The 18,921-nt window shown below is 44.1% G+C and overlaps 1 protein-coding gene across 1 annotated transcript in view; it reads left to right on the top strand.

Moving 5' to 3' along the window:
• The window catches only part of PDZRN3 (PDZ domain containing ring finger 3), a 251,184-nt gene that overhangs the window by 139,636 nt on the left and 92,627 nt on the right, over nt 1-18,921 (top strand). The window lies entirely within an intron of this gene.

Here is an 18,921-nt window from a genome sequence, read left to right as displayed (position 1 = left end):
ACCCACGTATATTTGTTGGAAATTGGGAAAGGGAAGAAAGGTTAGAATATGTGTCCCATCTGGCTTCATTTTAAGGTTAATTTCACTCTTTCTATTTTAATCTCATCTCACTTCCTCTAGCAGAACGTTTATGCTCCCTCTTTCTAGGGGCCTCCCATTCTGCTTAAAGAGGAAGCCCAGGCCTTCCTTATACCAGCTCCTTAGGCTTTGATATGTGAACACAGCAGCCGAGGATCTTGCTGAAGTACAGATTCTGATTCACTTAGGCCTGGAGAGGGGCCTGAGATTCTGAGGGTCCAACAAGCTCATGGGTGATGCTGCTCCAGGGACCACACTTGACGCAGCAAGGTTCTGTGTTTCACTCCTTTCCAAGACCGCACCTTCCTCCCCTTGGAAGTCCTGCTTCATCTCTCTCTCACATTGAATACCAGTCATCTTGAAAGAACAGTCAATCCCTGCTTTCTTTGCTGACTTTCTGTGTCGCAGCCTGGCTGCTTCTCCCAACTCTCTGCCGAAGCTCTTCTGGCAAAGGGCATTGTGGGGCCTTTCTGCCATCATATCCAGCAAGTACTGTCCGTTCCTACCTTACCCTGGGCCCTCTGGGGCATGTGGCCAACCACTCCCCTTCGCTGGAAAATGATCCTCTGACCTCACCTCTCTCATGCGTGCTCTGGGCAGTCGTGACTTACGCAACTCCCACATCGACCATGCGCCCCCTCCAGAACCAAGATCTGTATTGCTGCCTATCTCTGGGACATCCCTGCTCCAAAGTCAGTGTGTCTCAAACCTACGGTATATAAATCCATACTCCTCCTGTTCTTTCCTCTTCACCCTCTTCCTCACGTCCCCAGTCTTACTTAACATCACCGTCATCCACCCAGTTTCTCAAGCTACAAATCTTGGAGGTGTTCTGGGCTTTCCTTGCCCACCTACCTGTCAATTCCTTCCAGTGCTGACTTCATGTTGTCTCTCGTGTCCATCCTCTCCTCTGCATATCCAGCCTAAACTCCCCCGCCGTTACCTTTGCCGTGACTATTATAGCTCCTTCCTTCTTCCCTCCCTCCCCTCTGTTTTCTCCTTCGAATCCTTTTTCTTTCTTTCTTTTTTTTTTTACGGTACGCGGGCCTCTCACTGCTGTGGCCTCTCCCGTTGTGGAGCACAGGCTCCGGACGCGCAGGCTCAGCGGCCATGGCTCACGGGCACAGCCACTCCACGGCATGAGGTATCTTCCCGGACCGGGGCACGAACCCGTGTCCCCTGCATCGGCAGGCGGACTGTCAACCACTGCACCACCTTGAATCCTTTTTTTAATACTACCTGCAAGCACTAAATTTTTTCTAAAACCCGTATCTGACGTATCTTTACCTTGTGAAGAAAGGCTCTGCTGGTTGCTATATAGTGCCAGTTACTTAGCCTGGCGTCTGGGGCTCTTCCCAGCCTCTCCTATAGCCCCCACTTCCCTCTCTAGCCTACTTTCACCCGAACCTTACACACTAGCCGTCCTGTGTCCCAAGTACATCTGAACGTCCTGCCTACGTGCCTTTGCATCCACTGTCTTCTCCGTCTGGGATGTGCTTCCTAGCCTTGCCAGTTAAATCCAGCTCATCTTTCAACTGATGGCGTTGCACTTTTCAGTTCTAGAAAAGGGACTAAGGGAATGGACTGTCTGTCCATCCTCCAAAAACAAATCAGGGAAGAGCAAAAGTGGAGAGATTTCACTGATACCTCTGGAGCCTATGTGGGTCATAGTTCGCAAATACCATTTGCTAGTACCTTTTCCACCAAATTCTTGATTGGACCATTGTTCCAAGTCAGTAGACGCTCCAGTGGTTGGTAGACCAAGTTACGTTTGTAGCTTCATCCTAAATTCTTCCACATGGTTTTTTCCCTAAGGCTCTGTGTTGTGAATAACGTGATCAGCAAGTTTATCACCCTCACTTTATAGCATGTGCAATTGACTTATATCACCTCCGCATTTGCCTTTTAAAGAAAAGGTATGTGTATATTGGCCTAGTTACATGACACCTACATCACCCAGGCAAGAGATAGTGACAGGAAACTTGAAAGAGCATTATGGTAGCATGATAGCATCTGGTGAACTAAAAATAAATTTCTCCTACTCTGTAAACACTTGAGCATCGTGAATCTGGGGCACATTTCTTCTGTGGGATGACCGACAGCGCGGTGAAGACACGGTTGATGGAGTATCCTGCTTGCACAAGTGCATCTAGCTGAAATACTTTATGCCAGCTGCTCTTTTTCGCATCTTCATCATGTTGACTGTACAAGTGGGGAAGAAGTGAGTTCCAGAAAGCACATCTCTGGTTTCTTATGGACTGCTTCAAAGTGAAGCTCTTCCCTTAATCCTGGTAGATTTTTCTTGGTGACTTTCTCCATTTAGAGTGGTGCTTTGATCAGCCACTTAAATGCCTGATATCTCTATGACAGTCAGAGCCATCTTTTCTTCTTTAGTTGGCCTTCTCTGAAGTAGAGAGAAAGTGCCATCTTTAGAGTACGATGCAAGGGCAAGGTGTGCGTGTTAGTTGTTTTCTGTTCTCTAATGCTGGAGAGCTTAATTTACTCGCAAATATGGAACCATTGGTAAGCCATTTGCTAAGCCCTGTGGTGTCCAGAGAAAAATCATGCAAATGTGCTGAGGAAAGTTGAAGAACGATGCTTATTTTACACTGATCCAGGGCATGTAGGATAGCTTCTGAGTCTGTCCTGCAGAAAGACAGGATATAGTCTATCCTCAGAAACAGTGTAGGCTTAAGACCCCTTAAACGCTATATTACTATGGAATGGTGCCTGGTGGCAACCCAGGGTCCTTTACTCTTACTGTTGAAGGGCTTCCCAGGCTAGCCCTGTGGGTATCCTAGGACATGACCCCACTCCCTGGGGTGTCTTTAGGTACTTAGTTGACCTTGCTCAGGGGCAATCCCAAAACTGATGAACTTTCCCTTAGTGCATTCCATGGGTACTTTAGGGCGCACAATGTTTTTGTTTTGTTTTTTTATACGTTGTTATTTTTTAAATTAATTTATTTTTATTTTATTTACTTTTGGCTGTGTTGGGTCTTTGTTGCTGTGCACGGGCTTTCTCTAGTTGCAGCGAGCGGGGGCTACTGTTCATTGCAGTACACGGGCTTGTCATTGTGTTGGCTTGTCTTATTGCGGTGGCTTGTCTTGTTGCGGAGCACGGGCCCTAGGCGTGCGGGCTTCAATAGTTGTGGCGCACAGGCTCAGTAGTTGTGGCGCACAGGCTTAGTTGCTCCGTGGCATGTGAGATCTTCCTGGACCAGGGCTCGAACCCGTGTCCCCTCAGTTGGCAGGTGGATTCTTAACCACTGCGCCACAAGGGAAGCCCGCGCACAATGTTTTGAAAAAAGAAGTTGAAGACCGTTGGAAATGTCATTTAAAAACATCTCGAATGCTTTAAGGAACTAGATGGTAAATGTGCGATTTGGCCATTGTGACACAGCCTAGAAGAGTGATAGCCACCACTGAGGCAACCTGGAAAGGGTGTATCCAGGCTGCAGGACAGTAAGAAACCCCGGATCATGCAGGGCTTGCCCAGATGCTCAGAGTGCCTTTAACGGGCAGTTTGTGGCTCCTGAGCTCAGTGGGTACCCATGTGTCCAGTTGTTTGTCTTGTAGGAGATATAGACTCCTATCAATCAAAGCTTTTTATTAAGTTGAATTCATTGTCTTTTCTTTATTCTTTGTTTTTTTAACGTAAGAGGAGGAGATTGTTCTCCAAAGTAATACACTCCTGGATGGGCATTATATTCTGCTTAACCTCTGGCACATCTGATCACTACACACAGTCCTGTGTCAGAGGGTTCAGAAGCCCATTAGAAGCCCTGTAGCAATAAGAACTTTGTGCATAGTGGTGAATAGCACAGGTTTCAGGGTCAACACAGACGGGGGCCAGAGCCCAGCTCTGCCGTTTACTGGACTGTTGTGACCTTGGGCAAGTCACTTACCCAAACCGTATCACCCAGGTGTAAATCAAGAATAATACAAGTCTAGAGATTATCATATTAAGAGAAGTAAGTCAGACAGAGAAAAACAAATACCATACAATATCGCTTATGTGTGGAATCTTAAAAAAATAATGATACAAATGAACTTACTTACCAAACAAATAGACTCTCACACATAGAAAACAAACTTACGGTTACCAAAAGGGGGGAAGTGATAAGTTAGGAATTTGGGATTAACAAATACACACTACTATATATAAAATAAACAACAAGGACCTACTGTGTAGCACAGGGAACTGTATTCGATATGTTGTAATAACCTATAATGTAAAAGAATCTGAAAAAGAATACATATATTGATATATGTGTGTGTGTGTTTATATATATTTATACACGCACACATATAACTGAATCACTTTGCTGTACACTTGAAACTAACACAACATTGTAAATCAACTATATACTTCAAATTAAAAAAAAGAATAATACAAGTACCTGATTCACAGAAGTGTTAGAGGTGAGATAGCGCGTGTAATTAAGCAGTCAGCAACCCCAAGAAAGTGAGATACAGAAGTTGCTTGTCCTCTTTTCATGATGACGGAGAAGATGTGGGACATGGGGTTAAGAAAGCAGTACGTCTCCAGGGCCAGCAGCCACTAGAAACACCCTGAATTAGGAGCAAGGACCTTCTGTAGGACAGCACTTGTTTAAGCTGATCCATTTCCGGTTGCGCTGGATGCCAGGGGTGCAGATGAAGGAAGGAATAGCGCCCCACCCCACCTGTGAAGGAGCACACAGTGCCGTGGGGAGAGAGGTGGAAATATCACCGTCCTTCTCGCTGAAGGAAGTGCCTTTACAGAGGCCAGCACCGTGGGTCAGAGGGTGGGGACAAGGGCCGGGGAGAGCTTTCCAATCAGACTTGAGAAGCTGAATTGAAGCAGGTTCCTGGAAAGAATAGAGAGTATGCCATCAGTATGGTTTCGAGGAGAGCTAGACAAAAAGAGATCCGGCCAACGCTGGGAAGCCTTTCTGAGCAGAGAGCCCCGTGTGTGCCAAGGACCAGAGGCTTGAGCCTGCTTTTCCTGCAACTTGAACTGACACATTTCAACAGAGGCAGGACAGGGAGGGTCGAGTGGGCTGCAGGACAGTAAGAAACACCGGATCGTGCAGGGCTTGCCCAGATGCTCAGCTCCGGGAGGCTTGTACCTTTTCAGACTCCAGAGCCTGTTGGCCACAGTTTTGACCACAGTGGCTGCAGCCCAGCCAGACCTTAGGCTGGCCTTCGTGCCCAGTGGTTTTGGGATCAGGGCGCTCTCTGACGGGCAGTCACCAGGGCCAAGGGAAGACACGTGTTGTCTGGTGAGAAGAAGTATTAATAGAGTTATTAATAGTGAGTCCCTGGCCTCAGGTCTTACCCTGAGGATGGTGGTTTGAATGTCGCCGTAATTGGATTGCCCCCAATAAAATCCCATTACAAACAACAGGGTTTATTGGAACACCTGGTGTCAGCATCTCTGTTGGAAATTGTGTTCCATGCATTACACTCTCCCTTGCACCTAACCTGATTTTCTTCGCTTCCTCCCGTCGTCTCCCCATCCCGCTCAGTCTGTCCCTCTCCCTTTGCCAAATAACACCCCGCACAGCCAGGTTTGAATCGCAGCTCTTGTTTTTTAGTGAATATGTGAGAGCCCACGACACTTGTGAATATTGAGTTGAGCTTACCACATAGTGACTCGGGAGCCTGGCAGGGTGCAGCAGGGGAGACAGGGTTGCTTTGGGTCACTCCATCCATCTGGTGATGCTGGTCGAGGAAGGGGAAGGGAAGGGCTGGCCCTGTTGGTCCAAGCTCTCATCACAGAGACCGTTTCCAAGCACTCGCTGGCGGCCACACAAAGGGGGATCCACTTCTCAGGCTGAGCCCACACACGGATCTCGGGTTTGAGTAATTCCACCAGGTACCTGCCCTGGGCTACATATAGCAGGCTGGGGGATGACTTCCCCCCCTGGAGTTCTCGGCGAGTTGTTGGATGTAGCCCAGCAATGGAATAACAGTGGAAAGGGAACTCACTGGGTTGACTGTGGGAAAGTGTATGCTGGCTCAAAGGAGCCCCTCCACGAAAGAGAGGCTCTCGCTCGGGGCTGGGTTCTGCTAAGTGTTCCCTTCCGAAGTCGAAAACACCAGTAAACAGAAGGGATTTAGCTTCTCCTCCTTGAGGGCTGAAGGAGTGTGGATGCTCTGCGTGGCAGTTTTATTTGAAGTTGCTGTGTTACTTTCATTGACGATGATAGTGTCATAAAGAAAGGAGATCTGAAAAAGCCAGGGTCTTTTTCAAGCTGCCTGAGCTCAAAGGAGCAGAGAACTCTTGAAGGTAGAATAGGATTCAGGCCACATTTCTTCTTTTTCCGTTGCACAAATGTTGATGATAAATGAGTCTCCATGGTGAACCGATGTTCATTCAGTGGTGAATTATATACAGTCTAAGGTTCTGCTCTGGGGATAACAGCTATACATCGATTAATCAATTCTGTAAGACTTGGTCAACATGTGATTTTGAAACAATATCAGTAGGCAGTTTCTGTTAATCCCTATTAATCTTAGAGAGATTATAACCCCACCTGGGATGCACTGAAGGAAAAATGCACTGACCCATCTGGGTCAGAGGGCTGGCCCTCTCTTTGTTTAAAATCCTACCGCTACTGGCGAACCCAGGAACAGAAACTCTTAGGTTACAGTTTCTCTGGAGGTTCAGGGTGTGGCCAGAGTGATGCACATACACCTCTCTCTGCTTTGATTAAAGAGAGCCATGATTTAGTGACTCACCACAATGCACTCACTGCAATTAGCCAATTCCATGGCTAATTCCAATTAGCCAGTGCTCTAAATGTCATTGATATTCGATAAATTTTTACACCAGATAAAAACCTTGATTTGTTATGGGCTTTTGTTGATAAGTCATTTCTTTCATTATTTTTTAATGTTTGAGAATACTTTTAGAGCATTAGGAAATACTATTGGCTCAGTCAGCAGCCCACATGAAGGGGGTTTTAATGTAAAGAATCCAAGATCAGGGTTAATCCAAGATTGTAGACAACCCAGGAATTATTTACCTTTGCTTTTAGCGTGTATTTTACTTTATTTTATTTTAAAAGTCAGTACCCTTTTATTTTTTAAATTTTACTGAAGTATAGTTGATTTACAATGTTGTGTTACTTTCTGCTGTACAGCAAAGTGATTCAGTTATACTTATATACATTCTTTTTCATATTCTTTTCCAGTATGGTTTATCACAGGATATTGAATATAGTTCCCTGTGCTATACAGTAGGACCTTGTTGTTTATCCATCCTATGTATACTAGTTTGCATCTGCTAATCCCGAACTCCCAATCCTTCCCTCCCCCTTGACAACCACGAGTCTGTTCTCTATGTCTGTGATTTACTCAGCCATAAAAGAGCAAGAAATTATGCCATTTGCTGCAACATGGATGGACCTAGAGATTATCATACTAAACGAAGTAAGTGAGAAAGACAAATACCATATGATATCACTTATATGTGGAACCTAAAATATGACACAAATAAACATATCTACGAAAGAGAAACAGACTCACAGACGTGGAGAATAGCGTTTTGTTTATTGAAGACTGCTCTGTTAGAGTAAGCTTCCTGGGTTGAGAATGTGGGCCTTGGAATGAGAGAGACTCACGTTTGCTACTTCTCAGCTGTACAGCCTAGAACAAAGCACTTTCTCTTGCTGGACCTTGATTTCCTCCTCTGTCTAATGGGAATAATAATAATCTTGATAGCTAACATGTAGTAAGTGCTTACCATGTGCCAGCCACTGTTCTAAGTGCTTTACATGTCACTTAATCCTCATTGCAATCCCATAAGGTGCACCTGGGAATAATAAAATGGGACCTGCATAATAGGGTGTGATGTACTATTGAGATAGCTCCTGAAAAGCGTCTCACATTCTGTCTGGTACATTATAAGAACTCAGTAAACACATGGTGTCAGTGGTGGTTGTAATAGTTATCTATTGCTGTGTAACAAACAGATTGCCCCCAAATTTAGTGCTTTAACCAAAACCAAAAACTTACTATGTCACAGTTTCTGAGGGTCAAGAATCTGGGGGAAACTTAGCTGGAGTGGTTCTGGTTCAGGGTCTCTAGCGAGGTTGCAGTCAGGATGTCGACCTGCACTGTGGTCATCTGAAGGCTCAACGGAGGGTCCGTGTCCAGGGTGGTTCACTCACAGGGCTGTTGATAAGGCTTCCTCAGGTCTTCACTGGCTGTGGGCAGGAGGCCTTGGCTCCTCAGCATGTGGGCTTCTCCAGAGTGCTGCTCAGGAGTTGCCAACTGGCTTCCCCCACAGCAAATGATCAAAAAGAGAAAGAGGGAGAGTGAGCAAAATGGAAACGGCGGTGTCTTTTATAACCCAGTCTTGGAAGTGACATACCATCGCTTCTACTGTATTCTGTTAGGCACACAAAACAGCTCCATCACAATGTAGGAGGTGACTACACAGGGGCGTGCATACCAGGAGGCAGGGGTCGTTGGGGCCCTCTTGGAGGCTGACTACCACCGTGGTATTTGTGCATTTCTAAGTACTACATCGAATCACTTGCCAAACCATAAAGATGGGAAGTTGACCAGAGACCCTAGGAAAACTTCTCCAGACTTAAGGATTTGCTGCCGAAACAGTACTAGCCTGACCAGTCATTATATGGTTCCATTGTATAAGTTCAGTGCAACCACCATGCATGTGGGGGGAGTATTTCTGGTGACTTTTTATTTGCATACCCAGAGATGGTACCAAACACTTGTGTTGGCCCCTCTGCCGTTTGCTCGCCCTGGCTTTTATTTTAATATTCTGGTACATATTTTGTTTTTTTTGATCTCCCGCCACTGCAGGCACAGCTCATCTTACAGTCAGCTCTAAAAGCATATCGCAACCCCCAGGTAAAGGTTCATTTCACTACAAACTGGCTGAAGACAGTGAATTTATATTCAATCACCAGAGTGTTTCCCCCCAATTTCCTGGGGACAGATTCACTGCAGTATTCCTTTAAACGGATTTTCTGGCCTTTCTCTCAGGCCTGCATGTGACATTTTCTCAGGAAAGTTTATTTTTTAATTTACAACTTTGAGAGGTTTATTTTATGAGATGGGTTTTATGCAACAAAATATAATGGGTTCAGGGGCGGGGCAACCCTATGAATTTGAAATTGACTGCCATGAGGAGGAATTATTCATTTCATTTGTAGGAGAAAAATGACAGCTCACATGAAAGTAGGAAGGTTTCAGGTCTCAATTCAAGATGGAACAAATCACCTTTCATAAGTCAGCACGCTTGGTGTTTTGTATTTGCCATAAATATCCATTTGTGAGGCTTTGGAAGGATGTGACGAGGGTGTGAGCTCTCGGTAGAGGATTATCACAGGGGCCACTTGGCTAAAGGGGCCTTTCGAATTAAAACAAAAGACGAGGAAGGCTGCTGCCTCATCACAGCATCAGAGCTTGGAATCAGATGGGCACGTCTTTATTCTCTTTCTTCTTGCTAGAGCTCGTGATCCCTTCTGTGTCTCAAGAAGAAGATGCTTGGATACTTGATGCCTGGTCTTGCTCATTCTAGTAACATAATGGTGAAATATTAACTTATCAAAGTGCTGGAAGCTTTAATAACCATTCTGCCCTGAGTCTGAGCAGAAAGGACTGGAAAAATCGCCGTGCTCCCATCTTCACCCTCACACCCCGCATCACTCCATTAATTTCCAGGCATTGCCCTTCATTAGCGACCCCGTGGCTGAAGGACTGTGTTATGAGGCTGCAGGGTCATGAACCACACCATCTACCCCTTGGTTCATTTCACAGCTTGCTCCTTTCTTAATGCCGCACGGCTCATTTTCCCCCCTTCACTTGGCGAGAGGGACCTTTCCCAGGGCTTGAAATGGATGGGTCTCCCGCTGGCCCTCTTTTGTTTAATGCCTCTGTATTCTCTGAGCTTAAAAGTGTACACCGTTGCCACGAATAGTAGCATTTGCTCTACACCCTCACCACCAATGAAGTTTGGATTGCAAAGAAATTATGGGCCTGCAGTGTTTTAATGTAGGTGATTTTCCAGTGAAGATGGAACACATGAGGATGACCTTATTATTGAGTAAATTTACCTTCATGTGTAAACCCCATCGTGGAAGATGGTATTTGGTGAGTTTAATCTGCTCTGTCTTTTTTCATAAATAAGGTTTAATTATGAGATGTGATTGTTTTCCCACTGAATACCGTGGATAGCAGTCTGCCTTAGAAATCCCACGTATATAAAATAGACTTCCAAAGCCGATAAAACCAGCGAGAGGGGGCACACCTGCTAAGCGCTGGGAATTCTCCCATCTGTCTGGGTGGTAAGCTGTGTTACCTTCGACCTTTTTCTTGGCTGATCAGCAGGCTGGGGAAGACTGTAGCCATGCCTAAAAGCGCCCAGTGAGGTGGCAGGGGGAGCAGAAGTAAAGTTTGTTTTCCCATAAAAGAGGTACTAGGTGCGTACGGCAGTGCTTCGGAAACGCCAAGGAAACAGGGTAGCATCGTGATAAAGGACATGAACTCGACAGCCAGGCAGGCTTGGGTTTGAATCCAAGCTCTAGTGCTTTAGTAGATGTGGAACCGGCTAGGAGCTTCAAACAGCAAGCTTTGTTCCGTCACACAGTTCGTGAATGTCAGGAGCCCGGCGTGGCTTAGGTTCTGAGTAGCTCTGGTTCAGCATCTCTCACAAGGCTGTAGGCAGGTTATTGGGGGCAGCAGACATCTGAGGCTTGGATGGGGCTGGAGGTTCCACCTCTGAGCTCATGGCCATGGCCCTTGGCAGGAAGCCTCAGTTCTTTACCCCATGCGTCTGTTTGTGACATTTTAGCCGGATTCCCTGAGAGCAGGTAATCCAAGAAAGAGAAAGAGAGAACGCCTAAGACAGAAGCCTTAGTATCTTCTATACCCTAATCGTGGAGTGACATCCAGCCACTTTTGCCACATTCTGTTGGTTACACAGACCAGCCATGGTGCAGTGTGAGTGGGAGAGAACTGCAAGAGTGTGAGTACCACACACAGACCGTTGGGACCTTGGCTACCACAACCGGGCAAGTTACTTAACTTCTCTGAGCCTCCATTTCTTCTTCCGTAAAATGAAAAACACTACTTACTTCCAAGGGTTATAGTGAATATTGAATTTTAATGAAAATGCTTAGTACGTCATTGGACTCCCGATAAACTCTCAGTATTACGTATCATCTTTATCGTCATCATTGTCAATACCTACCCTGTAACTTTCTGCAGTGTTGAAATGGGCCTGTATAGCTCCAGTTTCCGGGGTTCTTCAATTCTCTGCCATGAATGATCCTCCCACTTCTTTGAATTTCATTGTCTTTTTTGGCCGCACGCAATTAGAACCCACCAGAACGTCAGTACCTAAAGTCAGATGGCTAGCCCTGCTGAGTCTTTGCCGGCTGCCAGAACCTTCACAATATAGCTAACAGAAGAATTCGCAGAGAACCTGCACAAAACATTGGCCATTAAAACAATGAGAAAAAAATCTTTTACAGGAGTTTTTGGTCCAAAAGCTAATACTGGAGTTTGAGAAAAAGAGGACAAAGGGCATAGAAAGTAATAGTGGAAAGTTGTAGAATATGCTCTCGCTTACTAAACAGAGACTGACTCCCCTTTAAGGATCTGATACGGATCTTTGGACCTTCGTCCTGGAGTAAAGCTCATGTGCACACAGCCAAGTTTGCGTAGGATTTTATGAGTTTCCCAGCTCCCACCCATTCCCTCCAGGTAAATCAACTCAATCTTTATAAAAAGAGCAGTGATGTAGTAAAGGCCTAGTATGTCACGTTTCACTTTTTATCTAAAGCGAATAGCAATTAGGTGTGCCTTAAACACATCAAATCATCACTTATACAGCCACGTGTATTAGACTTTTGGTGTTTTTGACAATTTACTTGCTACTCCAGCTTTCTGAATGATGCCAGCTCCCCATAATTTGTTTTTCCCCACCATGATGTAATCATTAAGTTGCCGTAATGAAGATTGAAGGTTTAATAATGGAAAGTGTTACAAATTCCAATTTAATCATTCCTAAATTGATTAGTGACTTTCCCCAAATGCCTGGCCGTGGAAAACCAGAAGTCTAAGAGAGACAGAGTGCTGTAGTCCGAGTTTGATAAATGGAGCTTTGGTGCAGCTGTAATTGAGTTATTGAATTTACTCCTCTTCCAAATGATGTTTGCATTGTCTCCGCCATATGTGTTGAGGGCCAGAGAAAGGTCATTCGAAGCTTCAGACTGAGGGCACGCATGGGTTACAGCAGTTTTGAACAGCACCATCGAGGTTAGTCAATTAAGAGAAACACCCAGGGCAGGGCATCCCAGGGCCTCGTGCTACTGAGCGGTCAGTGGCAAAATCCCAAAGGCCTATTTAAAAGAGTCTGAAGATGCTGTAAGTAAATGTCTACTCTTGGCCTCGGGCTGTTTAGCCCCTGACAAATGACATGGGTGAGTCCCTGCAGGCGGATTTGAAGGAAAGGACACCTATAAACAAAGCCGTTGCCCTCGGCTCTGACAAAGGCAGAATTGAAATCATCCAATAGCAGCGCCAGCCTAGTCCACTGCATAGGAGCTATGTTGATTTCTGCATTGCTTCCTATTGCCAGATGGGCACTTTTTAACTTTCCACCTAGATTTTTCTCTGCAGCCGTCTCTTAAAGACAGCAGATCAGCGTTATACTTCAAGAAATTTCGCGAACAGTTTTTTTGTTTTTGTTTCTTCCCTGCAGCCCACTAACTTACCCCCTTTTTTGTCCGCATTCCAGGTGGGTGTACAACATGAATGCCCCTTGTGTTTCTGTGTTTTGTAAATAGTCTTCCTTTTTCTCTGAACCTATTTATATAGCTGTCTTACAATAGAAATTTTACTCTAAGATGTGATTTTTACAGATACCTTAGAATTCATGTGTATAAACCTTTGAGATCTTTGGGGCGAAAGCCAGGAGGCTGTTTTGCATGGGACTTAGGAGAGACGCACCTTGAATGTGTGCATGGAAGTGGTCAGGAAGCGGCGAGCAGCCAGTGACAGACAGCAAGGAAGTCCCAGCCTCCTTGAGAGCAAAACCAGAGGCGAAGGCTGACTGGGGCCCAGCTGTCAGCTGGCACAGTGGCCCTGTGGCTTCATGGCTGTGAGCCAACATGTGCATATGGCCAGCACAGCCCAGTGACAAGCCACCCCAGGAAACTCAAGTCTGCTCTACACTCATACAAATACAGTATTCTAGAACCCCCCTGAAAACACACCATATGCATTTCCCCGAAACTGCCAGTGGATTAATTTGCAAAACATAGATACTCTATTAAGTTTCCAAGGGCTGCCATAACACTTGTTTCCTTTGCCCATTAAATCACAAACTGGGTGACTTAAAAAAGAAATATATTGGGGCTTCCCTGGTGGCGCAGTGGTTGAGAGTCTGCCCCCCCCCGATGCGGGGGACACGGGTTCGTGCCCCGGTCTGGGAGGGTCCCACATGCCGCGGAGCAGCTGGGCCCATGAGCCATGGCCGCTGAGCCTGCGTGTCCGGAGCCTGTGCTCCGCAACGGGAGAGGCCACAACAGTGAGAGGCCCGGGTACCGAAAAAAAAAAAAAAAAAAAGACTTAGTGTGAAAAAAAGAAATATATTGACTCAAAGTTCTGGAGGCTGTCAGTCAGAAACCAAAGTGTTAGCAGGGCCGTGCTCCCTCTGAGACATCTGTAGAGGAATCCTTCCTTGGCCCTTCCTGGTTTCTGGTGGTTGGCCCACAGTCTTTGGCGTTCCTTGGCTTGTAAAGGCATCACTCCAATCTTCTGGCTTTGCAAGGCGTTCTCCCTGTGTCTCTTCACATTATCTTCCCTCTTCGTTCAAATTTCCCCTTTATATCAGGACACCAGTCATACTGGATTAGGGCCCGCTCCAGTGACCTCATTTTAACTTGATTACCTCTGGAATGACCCTCTTTCCAAATAAGGTCACATTCTTAGGGATTTGGGATTAAGACTTCACCCTAATCTTTTTTAGGGGACACATTTCAACCTATTATAGTTTTAAAAATTACGAATCTAAATTCTTCTTGTCATCTAGGGCAATTTGGAATTTATTTCTCCCAGATATTTCCATCAACGCTGAATTTTCTGGGTATTTAAGGGAGAAAAAAAAGGATGGCAGGTATTAACAATTGATCCTCAAAATGTCAGGTTGTGAGCAGTTGGTTTGGATGATTGGTTCAGTGGATCTTGGGTCCTGAATTTAGGCCCAAGTTAACCAGTTCAACTGGCTTTAGCTCCAGGTTGTAGATTTCACTCCAACCCTGCTGCCTTCTCTAGATACAGATGCCATTGTTTCTAGAAGAGCATGTCAAAGAGTGTATGAGTTATCTGTCTCCCATTTGAGAATGGTATCCACAACACATGGCAGGCAGTGGGTGGAATAGGAGTGCATGAGTTTAGAGAATTACAGACCTATATTCAGATTCTGCCAACACCTCTTATCAGCTGAGCGACCTTGGTCCTAGTACTGCTGATGACCTCGATCATGTTCCCTCATCCATGAAAATCAGAGGATGAAGTTCAAATAAGATGGTAAGAGCAAAGTACTTAGCACACAGCATGGGCTTAATAAAAAGTTAGTTCCTTGTGGGAATTCCCTGGCAGTCCAGTGGTTAGGAGTCTGCGCTTCCACTGCAGGGGGCACGGGTTCGATCCCTGGTCCAGGAACTAGGATCCCGCAAGCCCCACGGCATGGCCAGGGGAAAAAAAAAAGTTAGTTCCTTGAGCAACCTATCCTTTGTATAATCCCAGAGCATGCATAATGTATAATCCCAGAGCATAATGTTAATAATCATTAATACCATACTTTACAGTTTACAAAGCCATTTCATTTATTATTACATTTAATTTATATTTATTGGATGGATGGACACTGTTAAAAACATAAAAATGCTTCTTTTAAATTATTCACAACTGGTAGCCATAACTGTGACTCTTCCAATGTTAAGCATTTTAATTTTTTTTTTTTTTTTTTAGCAAACGGCTGCAGTTAGTAATCTCAGCACTGATACCATCCTCTGATGCAGTGGTTCTCAACGGCAGGTGCTTTTTGCCACCAGGGGACATCTGTTAATGTCTGGAGACATTTTTGGTAGTCACAACTGGGGGTGGTCCTAGTGGCACCTAGTAGGTAGAGGCAAAAGGTGCTGCTAAACATCCCATAAAGTGCAGGACAGCCGCTACAACAGAGAATTATCCATCCCAAGATGTCAGTAGTGCTAGGCTTGAGGAACCCTGCCTTAAGCCTCCAATATATTTCCATGAGTAACTGCTCACCTTCAATCAATGCATCCAATCAGAAAATGGGTACCATGTAATAGCACTTTGTTTTTTATTTCCATCCTGCGAAGAAAACTATTGAAATCAGAAGCAGTATTTTCTAATGTTACGAAAGGGGAAAAAAAAAAACCAAAAACCCTGCAGCGTAAGTCGATAAGCATTTGATGAATACATATCCCTGTGGTATTGCGTTGCTGATAAATGACAGTTGTGGAGGAACCTGGCACTCAGGCCAGGCTTTAAACATCAAACGGCTAAAGCTTTTGGATGGCCCCTGCGTTCACTGCACTTGCACAGTGAGCGAGCAAACAGCACTGGCGAATTTTACCCAGAGCAGACGAAACGGTAGAGCCATCCCCAAGAACGCGCCTGCCCCGCCATGTTGGAGGAATTCAGGGTCACCATGACTGCAAATAATGGGGCCTTCAAACTATGGAAAGGCTGCAGTTGCTCAGACTTAATTTATATTAAAGTGCTGAATCCCTTTTTTTTTTTCCAGAAAGAAAATAGATATTTGGTAGGATCATAATACCTGGTAATCATAATACGAATCAGACCTGAGCCAAAAGCTGACAGGCATCCTCCTACTTGATTCTCATAGCTCTTTTGAGGGAAGTGGTGATTATCCCATCTTACTGTTGCACAAGCTGAGGCTATGAGATTAGGTGATGAGTCCAAGTTTACACAGTTGGTACGTTGGCAGAGCTACTTAACTTCATATTTGCATCAGTCAGCACAATGGGAGAGTTGGGGAAGGGGACGCTTGTAATAATTAGAGATTACTGCCTGTTGTTGAGTCGTATGTGAAGCATGATAGACACCTGTTTTCAATCCATCCCGATGGTCCTGATGCCTATTTATTTATTTATTTTTAGCTGTTCAGAACATTTATTACTCCAGAAATGATTTCTTTTATGAGTATACACTTAGTGGACTTTTAAAATGAAAATAAAGAAAAAACCTTGATTTGCCATAAATAAATGAGAGGTGATACGGAATTCCCTGGTGGTCCAGAGATTAGGACTTGGCGCTTTCACTGCGGGGGCCGAGGGATTTTTTTTTTGTTCTGTTTTTTTATACAGCAGGTTCTTATTAGTCATCAGTTTTATACACATCAGTGTATACATGTCAATCCCAATCGCCCAATTCAGCACACCACCATCCCCACCCCACCACGGTTTTCCCCCCTTGGTGTCCATACGTTTGTTCTCTACATCTGTGTCTCAACTTCTGCCCTGCAAACTGGTTCATCTGTACTATTTTCCTAGGTTCCACATATATGTGTTAATATACGATATTTGTTTTTCTCTTTCTGACTTACTTCACTCTGTATGACAGTCTCTGTATCCATCCATATCTCAACAAATGACTCAATTTCGTTCTTTTTTATGGCTGAGTAATATTCCATTGTATATATGTATGACATCTCCTTTATCCATTCGTCTTTCCATGGGCATTTAGGTTGCTTCCATGACTTGGCTACTGTAAGTAGTTCTGCAGTGAACATTGGGGTGCATGTGTCTTTTTGAATTACGGTTTTCTTTGGGTATATGCCCAGTAGTGGGATTGCTGGATCATATGGTAATTCTATTTTTAGTTTTTTAAGGAACCTCCATACTGTTCTCCATAGTGGCTGTATCAATTTACATTCCCACCAACAGTGCGAGAGGGTTCCCTTTCCTCCACACCCTCTCCAGCATTTGTTGTTTATAGATTTTCTGATGATGCCCATTCTAACTGGTGTGAGGTGATACCTCCTTGTAGTTTGATTTGCATTTCCCTAATAATTCATGATGTCGAGCAGCTTTTCATGTGCTTTTTGGCCATCTGTCTGTCTTCTTTGGAGAAATATCTATTTAGGTCTTCTGCCCATTTTTGGATTGGGTTGTTTGTTTCTTTAATATTGAGCTGCATGAGCTGTTTATGTATTTTGGAGATTAATCCTTTGTCCGTTGATTCATTTGCGAATATTTTCTCCCATTCTGAGGGTTGTCTTTTCGTCTTGTTTATGGTTTCCTTTGCTGTGCAAAAGCTTTGAAGTTTCATTAGGTTCCGTTTGTTTATTTTTGTTTTTATTTCCATTACTCTAGGAGGTGGATCAAACAAGATCTTGCTGTGATTTATGTCAAGGAGTGTTCTTTTTATGTTTTCCTCTAAGAGTTTTATAGTGTCTGGTGTTATATTTAGATCTCTAACCCATTTTGAGTTTATTTTTGTGTGTAGTGTTAGGGAGTGTTCTAACTTCATTCTTTTACATGTAGCTGTCCAGTTTTCCCAGCACCACTTATTGAACAGACTGCCTTTTCACCATTTTATAGCCTTGCCTCCTTTGTCATAGATTAGTTGACCATAGGTGCGTGGGTTTATCTCTGGGCTTTCTAACTTGTTCCATTTATCTATGTTTCTGTTTTTGTGCCAGTACCATATTGTCTTGATTACTGTAGCTTTGTAGTATAGTCTGAAGTCAGGGAGTCTGATTCCTCCAGCTCCGTTTCTTTCACTCAAGACTGCTTTGGCTATTCGGGGTCTTTTGTGTCTCCATACAAATTTTAAGATGATTTGTTCTAGTTCCATAAAAAATGCCATTGGTAATTTGATAGGGATCGCACTGAATCTGTAGATTGCTTTGCGTAGTGTAGTCATTTTCACAATATTGATTCTTCCAATCCAAGAACGTGGTATATCTCTCCATCTGTTGGTATCGTCTTTAATTTCTTTCATCAGTGTCTTATTATAGTTTTCTGCATACAGGTCTTTTGTTTCGCCAGGTAGGTTTACGCCTAGGTATTTTATTCTTTTTGTTGCAGTGGTAAATGGGAGTGTTTCCATACTTCCTCTTTCAGATTTTTCATCATTAGTGTATAGGAATGTAAGAGATTTCTGTGCATTAATTTTGTATCCTGCTACTTTACCAAATTCATTGATTAGCTCTAGTAGCTTTCTGGTGGCACCTTTAGGATTCTCTATGTATAGTATCATGTCATCTGAAAACAGTGACAGTTTTACTTCTTCTTTTCCAATTTGTATTTCTTTTTCTTCTCTGATTGCCATGGCTAGGACTTCCAAAACTATGTTGAGTAATAGTGGTGAGAGTGGACATCCTTGTCTCGTTCCTGAACTTAGAAGAAATGCTTTCAGTTTTTCACCATTGAGAATGATGTTTGCTGTGGGTTTGTTGTATATGGCCTTTATTATGTTGAGGTAGGTTCCCTCTATGCCCACTTTATGGAGAGTTTTTATCACAAATGGGTATTGAATTTTGTCAAAAGCTTTTTCTGCATTTCTTGAGAAGATAATATGGTTTTTATTCTTCAGTTTGTTAATATGGTGTATCACATTGATTCATTTGTGTATACTGAAGAATCCTTGCCTCCCTGGGATAAATCCCACTCGATCATGGTGTATGCTCCTTTTAATGTGTTGTTAGATTCTGTTTGCTAGTATTTTGTTGAGGATTTTTGCATCTATATTCATCAGTGATATTGGTCTGTAATTTTCTTTTTTTGTAGTATCTTTGTCTGGTTTTGGTATCAGGGTGATG

This window comes from Monodon monoceros, unplaced genomic scaffold (genome assembly GCF_005190385.1).
Source record: "Monodon monoceros isolate NGI ecotype Baffin Bay Population unplaced genomic scaffold, NGI_Narwhal_1 Super_Scaffold_3, whole genome shotgun sequence".
In the NCBI taxonomy this organism is placed as follows: domain Eukaryota; kingdom Metazoa; phylum Chordata; class Mammalia; order Artiodactyla; family Monodontidae; genus Monodon; species Monodon monoceros.
Note: the sequence above shows the minus strand (reverse complement) of the source record. Positions and strands in the feature narration are given on the sequence as shown.